Source organism: Lissotriton helveticus, chromosome 2_1, assembly GCF_964261635.1.
Source record: "Lissotriton helveticus chromosome 2_1, aLisHel1.1, whole genome shotgun sequence".
Taxonomy (NCBI): domain Eukaryota; kingdom Metazoa; phylum Chordata; class Amphibia; order Caudata; family Salamandridae; genus Lissotriton; species Lissotriton helveticus.
Genome location: NC_136059.1, coordinates 159,302,386 through 159,317,487, shown reverse-complemented (window position 1 = coordinate 159,317,487; position 15,102 = coordinate 159,302,386). Strand labels below are relative to the sequence as shown.

Sequence of the window (15,102 nt, the reverse complement as noted above, 5' to 3'; positions counted from 1 at the left end):
TTAAGCACTGGGCAAGAGGCGTTTGGCAAAACAGGAACAGTTGGCTTGATTAAACACCCCTCTGGCTGTATGTGCTTTATTGGGGCCGATCTCTCTTGACCATTGAGATGTCACAGGCTATCTGTCGGATGGATCTGGGTTTTTCCTGTTTGCGGATTTGTCTACTGGCTACGTGCCACTACACCTGTGATCTGTCCAGTCAGTTGCCTCAAGCCTAGGTTGCAGGGCCTGCCTGACCATGTAATGCTGACTTAGGGTTCATGGGTTGGTCATGTCGGGGGAATTCAACATTAGTGATGCTATTTCATTGTATATGCACATGTATCATTGCGTACATCAAATCTTTTTCAATGTTACAATTTTATTTTCAAGATTTGGAGAGAACCAACTTGCCATCATAGTGTCTATAGATCAGTATAGCCATCCTGGCAACGGCTGTATGCCTAAAGGCAACCAAACGCGGGGTCATTTTAAGGGGGAACCAACCATGTCTGATGGTTTATTTGACATGTCTCTGTCAAACATACATTACAAGAAAGTGCTTTTTCTGCTGTTTACTTCACATTCGTATTGATGCAATACACATCAATCTATGGCATATAGGAACACATCAACTTCAGATGTTTTTATCCTTGCATGGTTTTATATTTTCAAGATTAGCATATCTGGGAGTTCCATCGGTCTTTAGTAAAAGATCTTATTAGAAATAAAATAAATAGCGTAAAATTACAAGTCCTTAAATTATCTCCCTCGTGCATCTCAGGGAAACAAAGTTATTTGATGCAGAAAGTCTCTGATTTTCACCCGTGTGTTTTTATTGTGTCCTATTTAGGGATGTTCTGACTTAAGAGCTCAGGCATTGGACTTTAAAATTTTGTGTATCTTGCATTGGGGTGAATGGCTCTTTGCCAAACTACATTGCTTGGCATTGTTGAATCTTGGACAAGAATTTAACAAGAGGGGGGAGAGAGAGAGTCAGTGGATTCGGCCTCCCTGGTTGTATACATAAACAAAGTAGAATCCACTCAGAGTGGTGGTGATCCCAAACAAGATGGGGAACACACAGTGTTGTATAAATGCCCCTCACACACCAACAGGCCCCTTGGTGTCATGCTTCATCATCGGGGCCTTCGCACCCCTCTACGGGATGCGGCGTGCTACGACTCGCGACTGCGCAGGAGCACTTGTAAGTGAACTATGTGAGGGGGTGTGTGTCTACAAAAGTGTGAGTGAGGTGAGGTGAAAGATAGTTAAAAAATACCTGGCGCGTGGGTAAAACAAAATTTATTAAATCCCCGGCTGGTATTATTAAAAAGTGCGAGGCGTGGTTGGTACAATACTAATTAAGGTATTACAACCACTGTGAAAAGTGTCAACATGTTTCGGAACTCAGAGGTTCCTTCTTCAGGACAAGGATAGCACTTACCCTCCCCTTACTCACATGTAAATGTAAAAGTGTAAAATAATTACAGCAATGTGTAATGTACCTAGCCGTGTTAAATATATAGGTAGGTGTCGTTGCGCCCAATAGGCGATGAAAAACCTGTAAAGAGAAAGCATACATAAACACATTGGTCTTAAGATGCACAGTTACTCAGAGAAGAGATTCCCAAAATATAACCTCTCAAAGTACAACAGGGTCATTCCAAAAAATGATGGAGCCCTGAGAAAAATGTAAAAAGAAAAAATGAAAAACAAAACTCACAAGGACATGGCACACTATATACATATAAAGACACAGAATATGAACTTAGTCTCTACTCAGATGGAAATAGAGCACAAGAACAGATAGTTTCACAGCTTACTTTAGGTATTCAAAATAAAGACCTCATGAGCCTGTGCGTGTTATTGGGGGGTCCGTCTTTTCTGTTCAGAAAATGACCTATAGAAACATTAGTATATGGGATTTAATTTGGAGTAGGTAGCAAATACACCAAAGTGCCATACTCAAGCTCCTCTTTCTAACCCAAAACTCACGGTTACTGCAATGGCTAGTTGCCTGCCTTCCCTCAACGCGGCTCCGATGAAGTGAGCGTTAATCGCGTCAAGGACCCTCCTTTATATTCTGCCTAAGGCTCATTAGCATCGATTAATTGAATAATGAGACCCGGTGGATGCCCAAGTATGGACTATGTGAACCGAGGGAGTCCGGTGTTGCGCGCTCTATTCTCGCTATACAATTGCGCATGCGCCTTCCAAACAGTTAGGGTGTCACCCGCGCATGCGCAGACAAATATAGTCACCGCGCATGCGCAAGGGATAAACACCATCGGAATGGAGACTTCGAGGTGTTTCAAGCATGCGCACTCACCTACAAATGTGGCAGAGAGGCTTGGCGATGTAGCGCGCACGCGTGCTTACTTTCCCAAAGTAACAGGGAACGAAACCCACTGCATGGTGATTAACACGGCGATGATTCGCTATACATTCTAAAAGGGGTATTGGTATTCTATGTTGGAACAATAGATATACAGAGAGAGGGGTGTGGTTTTTAAACCCTGGTTGAGTTATAAATGGCCCCATTAGCTATCTGGTGTTCATAGTTCAGATGGGAGAAACGGAGTTTATGGATTATCCCATGGGTGAATGTCTCATTCAATACCCACACATACAGGTTCGTGGAGGCCCTTTGGATTACAGTTTATCTCAAGAGATTCCAAGGAATGGAATCATTAAGCCCTGTGACATCAGTGCCAAGACGGAACACCCATCTCTGTTCTTTTTCCAGAAGGCCCACATCAGAGGGTAGTTGTTCTATTATCGTCCACCGTAACTCGTTGACACAGTGTTGATGTTCAATAAAGTGGGCCGACATTTTCGTTGTGAGTTTTTTGCACCTGATATTACTTTTGTGCTCATTGAGTCTTGTTTTCACTTGTCTCGTAGTCATACCCACATACTCTTTCCCGCAGGGACACGTGATCAAGTACACAACATTTTTACTGTTACAATTCGTAAAAACACGTTGGTCCCACTTTGTCCCGTTCGAAAAAGTCAAGGAAAGGCTTTTTCTGGTGAGGTGACAATTGTTACAGTTTCCACATGGGTGGTGGCCGTGAATGCCCTGCAGTCTTGGCTGGTCACTTTTTTTGGGCAATGGTCTCGTGTGGACAAGCATGTCCCTTAAGTTCTTACCCCTTCTGTGTGCAAACAGAGGTTTTTCCAAAGACAGACTTCCGCTTGTCAGTGTGCGCCAATGTCTATTGACCAGTTTTGTCACCTGGTTTGTAACTGGACTATATGTTGTGACACATACTGTTCTTTCCCCTTTGTTGTCATTCCTTGGATTCTCCTCCAGGAGGGACTCACGGTTATTATTTCTAGCCCTTTTCATAGCCTTTTGAATCACAGTTTCAGGATACTGTCTTTGTCTTAGTTTTGTACTGAGGTCTTTTGCCTGAGACTTGTACTTGTTGATGTCACTACAGTTCCGACGTAGACGTAGGAACTGTCCGTACGGTAAGTTCTCCCTCAGATGACGCGGATGGAAGCTGTCAAATCTGAGGAGACAGTTCCTAGCCGTCGGTTTGAAGTGGGTCTCTGTTTTAAGGACGCCCGCTTGATGATAGATGTTTAAGTCCAGGAACACCATGCTCTCATTTGACACCTGATGTGTGAATTTGAGGAATGCATTCTGTGTGTTCAACCAGTGGATGAATTCAGAGACTGTGGTTTCATCTCCTTCCCAGATGACCAAAATGTCATCTATATATCTCCGCCAGGTATGAATCCTAGCCCTGTGCGGATTGTCTGGATGTAGAATCTTAGTGGATTCAAGATGGTGGACATACAAACCCGCCAGGCTTGGGGCAAAGGTGCTACCCATACTCGTACCATGTTTCTGCCAGTAGAGGGTGCCCTCATACTCGAAGAAATTTTTTGTAAGTGCTAGTGAGATGCATTCCAACACGAGGTACTGCACTCGACCAACTGGGAATACCACACTCCCAGGAATGTAGTGTTGGAATGCATCTCACTAGCACTTACAAAAAATTTCTTCGAGTATGAGGGCACCCTCTACTGGCAGAAACATGGTACGAGTATGGGTAGCACCTTTGCCCCAAGCCTGGCGGGTTTGTATGTCCACCATCTTGAATCCACTAAGATTCTACATCCAGACAGTCCGCACAGGGCTAGGATTCATACCTGGCGGAGATATATAGATGACATTTTGGTCATCTGGGAAGGAGATGAAACCACAGTCTCTGAATTCATCCACTGGTTGAATAATACCAGCCGGGGATTTAATAAATTTTGTTTTACCCACGCGCCAGGTATTTTTTAACTATCTTTCACCTCACCTCACTCACACTTTTGTAGACACACACCCCCTCACATAGTTCACTTACAAGTGCTCCTGCGCAGTCGCGAGTCGTAGCACGCCGCATCCCGTAGAGGGGTGCGAAGGCCCCGATGATGAAGCATGACACCAAGGGGCCTGTTGGTGTGTGAGGGGCATTTATACAACACTGTGTGTTCCCCATCTTGTTTGGGATCACCACCACTCTGAGTGGATTCTACTTTATTGTTGAATCTTGAGCACAGTTTCCAATTTACTTTCAGAAATGATCCCACCATGCATGTCAAAGATGATTCTTGGGCCACACACAAAAAACATACTGTTCTCAATGTCTCTCTTATTCCTGCTTTTCTAATGCAGGAAGTGATTCTGTGGTCATGTCTCATTCCATCTTGCCAGGTTCTTAGTCACTAGCAGCACATTGCAACTTGGCACTGTGAACAGTCTTCTTTGTTGGGAGTTCACCTGCATCTGGACATAGGGTTGTTCTCCACGAAAAAGCAATAACAAAGATTAGTAAAACCAAGACTGGGGTGCACTTTATAGAGCTATAAGTTGGCATTGAATATGGAAAAGTAAGGTAGCACTGAATATGGATCAGTAAGATAGTACTAGGCATGGATAAGTAAATTAGCGATGGATTCAGAGAAGTTGGATAGAACTGGATACAGAGAAGTAAGATAGCACTGGATAAGGAGAAGGGATAGGTACAGAATTGAATATCTTATATATTTAGAAGTGCATTTCAGAGTTAAGGCAAATTAGAGATGCTGAATTCATAGTTCCAAAATACCCAAAATATAAAATAGGCAATTATATTTCCACTATTGATGCCAACGTTAAATTGAAGATACCCAGCCTATTTCAGGCTTGAATCCGTCGTCTATTTGAAGCTAAAGTAGCTGAAAAGTTTTCAAATGCTTTGACTCTGTGGACTGTCTGGATGAAAGGAATACTGTTTAAGAAGGAAGAAATCCGCACTTCTTCTTAGGGTGGGTGATTGACAAGGCCAGTGGGCCCACTGTTTGTTCTTTTTAGACCTATCCATAGTCTTGAGCCTGATGGATTGTAACATGCTGGTCTAGAATAATTAATAGCCAAAGAAACTCAACTCTCTTGTTTCAATTTATTTTTGGTAGACTGGGTTCTATATTGGTCTCTCCTCTATTAATCTACAAAGAGTATTCTACCATGTGTTGTGATCAGTCTCACTCAGTCTTTCAGCGTTGCATATCATAGGTATGGCACCAACACAAATAATCCTTTCCGTAGATCCCACCAACATGTCCAATGATAGTTGTTGTTGTCATACTAGAGTATCGGCAGTTTGCTATTGGATGAGTTCCGACTTCTTAAAATAATGTAAGTAGTTGTGATTGGATAGAGTGAGACCTTCTGGGATGCTAGTAGCTTTTCAACTTCATTGGTAACAGCACAATCACATGCAGGCCTAGCAAAAAAAAAAACTAATATATTTGGAAAAGTTTCCTGAAAAATCAGATCAAAAGTTGTGTCAATGAGTTTCTTGTCAGCCAAAGTGGCTGAAGACACTCCTGAATGCCATTCAAATGTGTGTGATGGACTTCTTTTGCAGCCATACCACCCACTTTCACCATTTGGAAATTCCTGTTGTGTTGACCAACATTTATACAGAATCATTTCATTTATTTATTTGTCGTTTTTGTGAAACCGATCCCAAGGGGTGGCAAAGCTTTACATGGATTGCAAAGATGCATTACAGCTTGAGATACAACAGTTGAGTTTCCGAAATGAGAGCCACTATTGAAATTATATACACTCGCAATGGTAAGCAAGGTCCTTGCTATACACTCCCATACGTATATATCTATATATGTATGTGAGTGGCGGGGTATTGGCTTTACGTATGGTAATAAAATATTACTTTACATTAAAAGAAAATCTAGAAATTAATTGCTAATTACCTCATGTACTGCCAATTACCCCACAAATTACATCACGGTGGGAAAAACCTACAGGAGAATAAAGAAACCAAGCCAAACTTAAAGTGGTGTGCGGCGTCTTCTTAAGTGAAGAAGCTTTTGCTATATATATATATATATATATATATATATATATATATATATATATATATATATATATATAGTAGAGCAAATTGCGCAAGCGCTTTAGTGAGGGCTCACCGCAGCATCCGACCCTCCGGTTTGTTTGTGGCCCTCAAGCAAGGATTGAAGGCTCCCTCTTTCATTAAAAGAATGTCCGACGCGTTTCAGGGCCAAAACCCGCTCCTTCTTCATGGACTTAAGAAAGGAAGGCACCAGGCTCAGCTCGCGCTTCACAAATATGGTTTATTCGGGAAGAGGGTGTCGTCCGCCCTGAGTGGGTGGAGTTACGGCACCTGGACTCTTGGAAGTTGTAGTCCTGCGAGTCGAGTGGTTTGTTAAACCCTTGAGTAGGTTGGCATCTCCTTGCATTAATAATTTCATTGATATCCTTGAGTAGGAGGCGAGGGCAGGCTTCAACCATCGCTAGATTAGAATGTAGATGCTGTGCTGGCAGGCGATGGCAGTTTACATCGCCACAGGCTTCAGATGCATGGATACTTGTTCTGATACTGTAGCGGAACTCCTCACCACAACCATGACAGGCCGTCAACCATGTGGGAGAGCAAATTGCGCAAGCGCTTTAGTGAGGGCTCACCGCAGCATCTGACCCTCCGGTTTGTTTGTGGCCCCCAAGCAAGGATTGAAAGCTCCCTCTTTCATTAAAAGAATGTCCGACTAATTTCGGGGCCAAAACCCACCCCTTCTTCATGGACTTAAGAAAGGAAGGCACAAGGCTCAGCTCGCGCTTCACAAATAAGTTCTATTCGGGAAGAGGGCGTCGCAATGGTAAGCAAGCTCCTTGCTATACACACCCATACGTATATATCTATATATGTATGTGAGTGGCGGGGTATTGGCTTTACATATGGTAATAAAATATGACTTTACATTAAAAGAAAATCTAGAAATGAACTGCTAATTACCTCATGTACTGCCAATTACCCCACAAATTACATCACTCATGACCTCTTTTATGGCATCATTTATAATATCGCTGCAACATTTGCAATACAATTATTGAGAAGAAAACTGTGCATGGCAGGAGTGTGAGTTATAGTTGCCTTAGGGCACAAATTATAATTGCTTAAGATAAATAACGTCACTTTAACCTTTGTATTTTTCAGTGATTTTTTTTATACACACACACACACACACGCACTAGCACTAGCAGTAGCATAAGGAGTATTGAAGAGCTCCGCAGAGGATCAGCTCAATAATTATCGTTTTTCAGGGGTGACAGCTGCTCAGCTGCCCTAAGGTGATAAGTTGGCCAAGAGTGGAATTCTGCAATGCAGTTGGTCAGGGCAAGGTGAATTGATAAGATATTCGTTCTTTCATTGCATTTTTTAAACTTTTATCATAACTGACCTTCCTAATAGCAGGAAGGATGGAGCTTCATAACGTCTGTGCACTGTTGGAAGTCCAGAACTTTACATGGGTATAGCAAATGTGGAAGGCTACGAAAGTGCATGAGCCTTAGAGCAAGAACGTATTTATTAGTAGCACTTTGACTACTTGTTTAAATGATACAGGTGAGGGGTTCAGTCTTATTTCAGGGGGCATGGAGTTCCAGAATCTCGGGCCAATAATAGAAAAAGCTCAATTGTACGTTTTCTTTTTACAGAATTTCTGTGGTTTCAGCAATAAAGTGTTTGAGCTTCTAGATGATCTGCAGCCACCATATAACTCCAGTTTTTGTGCTAGATACAACGGGGTGTTAAGATGTAGGGCTTTATGGGCCATATATGCTATTTTTAACTCATGACTTGCTTTAAATGGGAGCCAATTTAGAGCCAGTAGATCAGGAGTGATGTGGTTGCATCTTTTAGAACCTGTGATGACCATTGCAGCATGTTCCTCAAAGGGACTAGATAGGCCACAGCTGATTGTGCTTCTATAGTCCATCCTGGAAAACACTAGGGCTTGAACCACTCATTTGAAGTGGCCGAGGGGGAGGAAGGGTTTAATCTTCCTTCGGATGTTCATTTAGAAGTGGGTTCTTTAGTAGCAGAACTGATGTCCTCCTGCATGTTCAGGTTCTTGTCAATAGTTATTCCAATTGATCTTGTTGAATCTATAATGTGCGGAAGGCAGTGAAGAGCTATTAGTTGCTTCATCCTTTCTCTGATATTCGAGGACTGCTTGGGTAGGTCAATTAAGAGGAATACATTTTTTTGTGTATTTAGTTTGAAGTGGTTGCATGTAAGCCAGTTTTGAGTTTTTGAAGAGTAGAGTTAAGAAATCATATATCTTCAGGGGAAGAGATTTTCAAGTACAATTGAGTGTCATCAACTTACATGTGATAGTGAAGTTAGATAGCATCAGGATTTCTGTTAGTGGCTCCGTGAACTGGTTAAAAAAGGTGAGTGGCAGTGTTGATCCCTGTGGAACCCCAACTGTGACAAGTGAAGAATTGGAAAGAAAATGGTTGACCTTAATTGTTTGTGATCTGTTGTGGAGGATGGAGGATATAAATTAAGGAAGGACCACAATAGCCCAATTCTCTGTTCCCAAAGGTCAAGGAGGCTGTCATGTTTGACCGTGTCAAAAGCTGACGATATGTTAAGGAGAATTAGGAGTTAGGATTCATTTTGATTCAACAGTTTTAGTGCATCATCTACTATGTGCGTTGGAGCCTATTTAGTGCTGTGGCCTTGGCAGAAGCTCAATTGGAATTGAACACATTTCTCCAGTAATTTAGCCGGAGTCAGAATGTAACCGATGGGGCAGAAGTTGTTTAGGCCCGTATGATCTGCCATGGGCTTCTTAAAAATAGGAGTTACCTGATTGGACATTAGGCAGTAAGGGATAGTGCCTTGACGTAATGAGGCATTTAAATCTTGGTCCAGAGTGGTAGTAAGGACAGTTTGAAATGGCTCCCGCTAGAAGCCAGAATCCAGTTGAAACTGGCATGCATTACACACAAGGCCCTATACTCAAACTCCCCTGCCTATCTGGCACAGAAACTAGTGGTATCCGGAGGAAGTAGAAATTCCCGGTCCGCCAGAAACCTTTTACTCCAACCTGCCTTTTTTCAGAAAAAAAGAACCTACAAAAGGGCGTTCACTGGGGCCGCACCAAGAATTTGGAACTCTTTCCCACCCGACATCAGAAAAATCCCTTCAAACGCTCGCTTCAAGAAGGAGGCCAAAACCTTCCTCATGGGTAAATTCCTCGCCTAATCCCTGCCCTCACCCACCACATTATGCCTGATGAATCTAAGACTATCTCTCCCGGAAGAAGCAAAGACTATTGCCTTCTCCCCTGATCACTAATTATCCCGCAAAGAATATGTGGGCCGCTGTTTTGACTGTTTCTAACTAGGATTGTAATCATTCACGTGTGTCCCCTTTCTCCACATCCAACACCCCTGCCCCCGCCAACCTTTTGTATAAGTTCTGTATTTCTCTGCATTTTATGTTGGTTTGTTGACCTTGTATACCATGTAAAGCGCTCTGATACCCTCACGGGTCAAGTTCGCACTCTATAAAACACTAAAATAAATAAAGAAAGAAATTCAATAGCAAAGGGTCGTTGAAGTTGCATGAGGGTTTCAGAGCTGTGAGAATTTTGAGAATCTAATTTTCCTAATAATATTTGAATGAGCTCCATACGTCGTTATTATTTAAGGAAAGCCCAGAGAGAGGTCGGAGCTCCCTGATCAAGAGTGGGTAGAGGATGGGATTTGGAGAATTCGGAAGGTGCTCCAAAGCGGTCATTAGCTCAATTTCAATTGTTTTTGTCTTTTCCAGGAAGAACAAGGTAAAACCCTTGCAGTTTAGTTGCAGGCTTGAGCCAGTGGGGGTAGGATTGGGATAATTAGTCGATGGAAGTTTGACTTGCTCAAATAGTTTTTTAGGTCAGTTTCTAGCTTTATCAAACTTATTTCTGAAGAAGTTCGCCTTTGAACTTCGGATGTGTTTGTTAAGGTGTGCCTAAGTGATCTCAGCTGCTTCAGGTGATCAAGGGACGGGGAGAATCTCCACGTACGTTCAGCCAGTCTCAAATTGCTTCTTTCTGCATTATAGCTGCCATTGCACCATGGTTTAGAGTCTTTGTTGGACATTCTCTTTAGCTGAAGAGGCGCAGTAGAGTCCAGGATGTTCGTCAAGGAATTGTTATAATGGTTAGTGAAGTCGTGGACATTTTCCACTGTTTAGATTTCTTTGGTTGGGCCTTATTAGATTTTAGCAATTGAGTGATTAGGAAGGTGATGCAGTGGTGGGCGGTCCAATCACGGAGGACTATGGATTCAAGGAAAATGGAATTGTGCTTGGCTATGATTAGATCTAAGGTCGCACCCTTGTGAGTAGGACTGCCTCAAATTTGGATCAGGGTGTGGTCCTCTAGGAAGGCTTTTAGGCTGATCACTGCTGAGTCATTCTCGTCCTTCCAGTGAAGCTTGAAGTCTCCAAGGAAGATCTATGGGCAGTGCTGTCCCGCGTTGGAGGAAACAAAATCCATCATTTGTTCTAGGAACAATAGTTCTCCTGGTGGATGATAGGTCATGTGCAGTTTGCATAGTGGTCTATTGTTACTTGCAATGTTGATGCACAGGTATTCGCATGAGGAAAGAAGAACAGTGTGTGACTGGTTCACTGCAAGATTGTTGTGGTGAATGCAGGCGATACCTCCCCCTGTTCTCTCACTCATGTTCAATCTTATGATGTCATGAATAGGAGGAACTAGAAGGTCAGTGAGAGGTGAGGAGTAATTGTTAAGCCATGTTTCGATAAGAACTGTGAGGTCAAGATAATTTACAAAGAATGAGGTCAGCAATGTCCACTGCGTGTTTAGCAGCTGATCTGCAATTGAATAACATGCATTTCAAATGATATCTAGTATCAACTGAGGTTGAGTGAGTTAAGGAAATGTGCGTGATGTTTGAGTTGTTAACAGTTCTGGTGTCGGTCCTAGGTTCTCTAAGTGGATTTGAAGGAATAGTTTGGATTTGTTCCAGTGTGTCAGTGTGGTCCGAAGAAGTAGAGTTATAGGAGCGCGTAAATGTAACTGTCAGAAATTGGGTCTAAGGTCCTAAAAGGTCTTGTGGGATCATTAGGATAAGGAGTGGTTTTCCATCTTGGGTGAGGAGCAATAGGAATTGTGGGGATCAATTTAGTAGGGGGGCTGAAGGCAGCCTAGTGAGAAAGTTGGTAGATTGGGCATGGATTTTACAGGATTCCTGTTGGTCCAATTCTTATTCGTGAGCTCTAAGGTGATGTTGATAAGGCCGTGTAAGTCATCCTTAAGTTGTAAGTCCAGTGAGACCTCAGAGAGTCTGAATTCAAGTGATGTGTGGGGGAGCCATGTTGTGGTTTGTGAAAGATGTCCCGCGCACTCCGCCTAAGGCTTGACAGTGAACACCTGACAACAATAAACAGCTGCGTAGTAGCGACGAAGCGATCCTGCGGCCTCTAATACGAAGCAGAAGCTTCGCTCGCTGAAAGGAAAACTAGTTAGAGTCAAAACCAATAGAGAATACGTGTCTGAGAAAGCAGTAAAGGCACTTAACTAACTCTGGCTGCCGGCAGTAAAGAAAGAGGGAGCCCGGCGAGGCTCATATCCAGTTATTGAGGCAGAGGCCTCCTGATTGGACAGTTACTGTTGACTGAGAACCTGATGTTTTTTTACTGAGGATTCATGGAATATGAAGTCCTCATGTTGTTAATGCTTTAAAAAATGGCTGCTATTCGAATAAAAGAGGAACAAAATACCTAATCGTGCCTCCGTGGCCTGACATAGAATTCAAACGTGTGGTGGGTAGCGAGGACATTCTATCAGATACATATATTCGTTCTAAGGGTTAAATATTGTCTATGGCATTATTGTTCAAGCCAAATTCGCTTTTAAAATAAATGGCTCAGAGATTGTATTAGCCCTCCTTGTCATTGGACTGTTAATTCCTAATTATGATAATTAGGTTAATAAATCGAAGTTCATGGAATTTTCTATCATGATTTAGGCAAAGTAATAGAAGACTGCAAATTCTAAGTGAAAACATCAATCTAGCTTTACTTATCTATACTGAGTGAATTTCATATGTCTTAATAAGATGGTCACGTTAAGGTAACTCATAATCTCATTACCCCTATTTTTCAGACTAATATGTTACATGGGCCTTCTTCCAGTGTCAAGTGGCGGCCTGAAACAAAAGGCCAGACGGAGGTGGTCTTTCTCAGAAATTATATATTTTGTTAATATTTATTTTTAGAGTTTTGTAAAGAGCTAGTTTGTGTCAAATGCCCATACGTAGTACGGTACAACATTCACTATATTTTGCTAATACATGTGTACACTAGTGAACCTCGTAATCCCAAATTTCAAAGAAATTCAGTGCAGTCATTACTGCAAATTTATAACCAATTAATCACCACAGGCAAATTATATTAGGAGTCAACTTTTTGAGTACTTATGGTCATTGACTGTTTACAAATCTTTGCTGCAGTTCTTTGGTGTTCGACTGGCAGCCATTGCTTTTATAAATACTTTTCTCATTGTCTTTTTGTTTGCAATCTACCCTGCAGGCAGCTTTAGCTGTCATTTAGGGATAAACATATTGGATCTAATACCAATGCCTAGTGATCTTTGGGTGAGCCATTGTCATCATTAGTTGGTTTCTTTCCTTATCAGTGTAATGTGGGTGCTTCCTATTCAATAGCTTTACATCCCATCTTTTTCCCTCCCTTGATCATAGTTTCTTCAGCATTGAATTGTCCATTGATTTACATGGATGACTTTCTCCGTCATCGAGCTAGGACTCCCACAGGCCAAATAACAGTTGCAGTCTAATGTTAAAAATATCCCAGAGGCTATGAACATGGTCACTTGAGTAGCCTGTTCATTATAAAGAACCAATTTTTAGTAACTAACATTCAAGGAGATTAAAGGCCAAACCCAGCAGCGGCCACCATCCTTCAGATTTCTACTGCACGTTGCATGTGAAGGAAGTTCTTTCGAGATCTGCTTATAGCTCCTGAGATAACACGTTCTATACTCTATATATGACATGCCATCACAATTTAAAGACATCTTTCCATACGAAGATTTGTTTCGGATTGATATTCTAAAATGGCTGCAAAAAAGTCTTTTTAGACTTTGTCGCACTTGTGGAAAAAAGAGACTTTGAAACATACCTAAAGACTATTTGTTGTTAATGTCCAAGTCATAAACATAAAGACTGCAAAATGTTCAGGAAAGATTCTACTACAGCTCCTAAGGATAGGGAAGCTAGACTTATGCTATAGCTTCAAATCACTGTCTCATAAAGAGTTTGAGTCCTCTTTATAACTATCTAAAATGGCCATAAAAGGTCTCATTTTAAGGGGAAAAAGTCTCTAACGATTTCAGGAGAGGATGAGCTTTTTACTTAGAAGTAGCCATCTAAAAAATATAAACAACCCACTCATTCTCCTAAGGCAACTCATGCAGTTAAAAGAACACTTGAGCAGTCCCTCATCTACGTTACTGTCAATGAGATTGTCGGCAACACTGAATGCAAAAATACCACTGATGATTGAGAGACTGGATCAGGAGTGCTGTCCATAATTCTGCCACACCTTACTTGACCAGCTAAATATACCTTCCCATTTGAAACGACACAATTAAGGGTCTAATGTCAAGAATTGAATGAGGAAGAGGACTATCCTGCCACAAGAACAGCACAAGAAAAATAGTAAGAACCACATAATTCTGGATCATATTAACCTTTCTATGAGCCCTCAGCCCCACACAGGTGTCATCAGCAAGAAGCCTATGAGCCTTCTTACAAAGAAAAGCAATTATTTGACACAAAAGCAAATACCTATCCCAAATTCTTTGGTGCATATTTTCAGAATGTTGATGATAGATTGTAGCTTTCCAGAAAAACATCAGCAGTTTGCTCCGTCAAGCCTGCATGCAACTCTTAAGGTAAAATCGCCAACGAATGTATTACGATACATCGCATACAAAAACATCGCATTTCGTTACAACGCAGTTGTTACAACGCGTTGCAATTACAATGCAAACTTTTACCACGCATATACCTTTACCACGCATGCTATTACAACGCAAATACATGCGTGGTAAAGGCATATACTTGGTAAAGGTTGTTACGGTAAGTACATGTGTACATATATATATATATATATATATATATATATATATATATATATATATATATATATATATACACACATACATACATACATACATATATATATACGTATGCCAGAGGCGTGTATAGACGCCCCATCCTATAAGTTGGCTGAGGTTTTACTGGCTTCTGCAGCAGCAGTGTTTTCGTCTCCAAGTGATTGGATTACCTCAGCCCGCCTCTACAAGTGAGCAAGTGCTTCTGTGCTTACAGCTCGAGATTCTACGAGGAGCAGGTTGCATAGATTTCCTGTTCGTGGCCCGGTTGAAATTTATCTTAGAGGCTGGGATGTTATGGGACTCGAGGGAGAGTTTTGTTCTGTCATCAAAAGACATTTCAAACATCGGACACTCTGCGCCCTTTTCCTGCTCTGCTATTATTCAACTGGACTGAAACTAACAAGTCCATTCCCTGACAGCATCGGTTCCAGCAAGGTGTCACCTGGGAGATGTAGTATTTACAGCACTCCCGTAGTTTGCTGGTCAGGTGATGGGGGACGGTCAGAAACTCCCGCCAATAGGGGAGTGCAGGATTTTAAAAGGATGCAGGTGGGGCATTACTTTTGATCTACAGCGGCATCCGAA

At 41.9% G+C, this 15,102-nt stretch overlaps 1 protein-coding gene and 1 long non-coding RNA gene across 8 annotated transcripts in view; one reads left to right on the top strand and one right to left on the bottom strand.

Annotated features, from left to right (window-relative positions):
* The window catches only part of UNC13B (unc-13 homolog B), a 3,555,093-nt gene that overhangs the window by 1,388,394 nt on the left and 2,151,597 nt on the right, over window positions 1–15,102 (top strand). The window lies entirely within an intron of this gene.
* LOC144819263 (uncharacterized) lies at window positions 1,309–2,028 on the bottom strand. Its single transcript, XR_013607252.1, has 3 exons — window positions 1,978–2,028; window positions 1,806–1,882; window positions 1,309–1,543 (listed from the first exon to the last, which is right to left on the bottom strand). It is a non-coding gene; the product is annotated as an uncharacterized LOC144819263 (long non-coding RNA).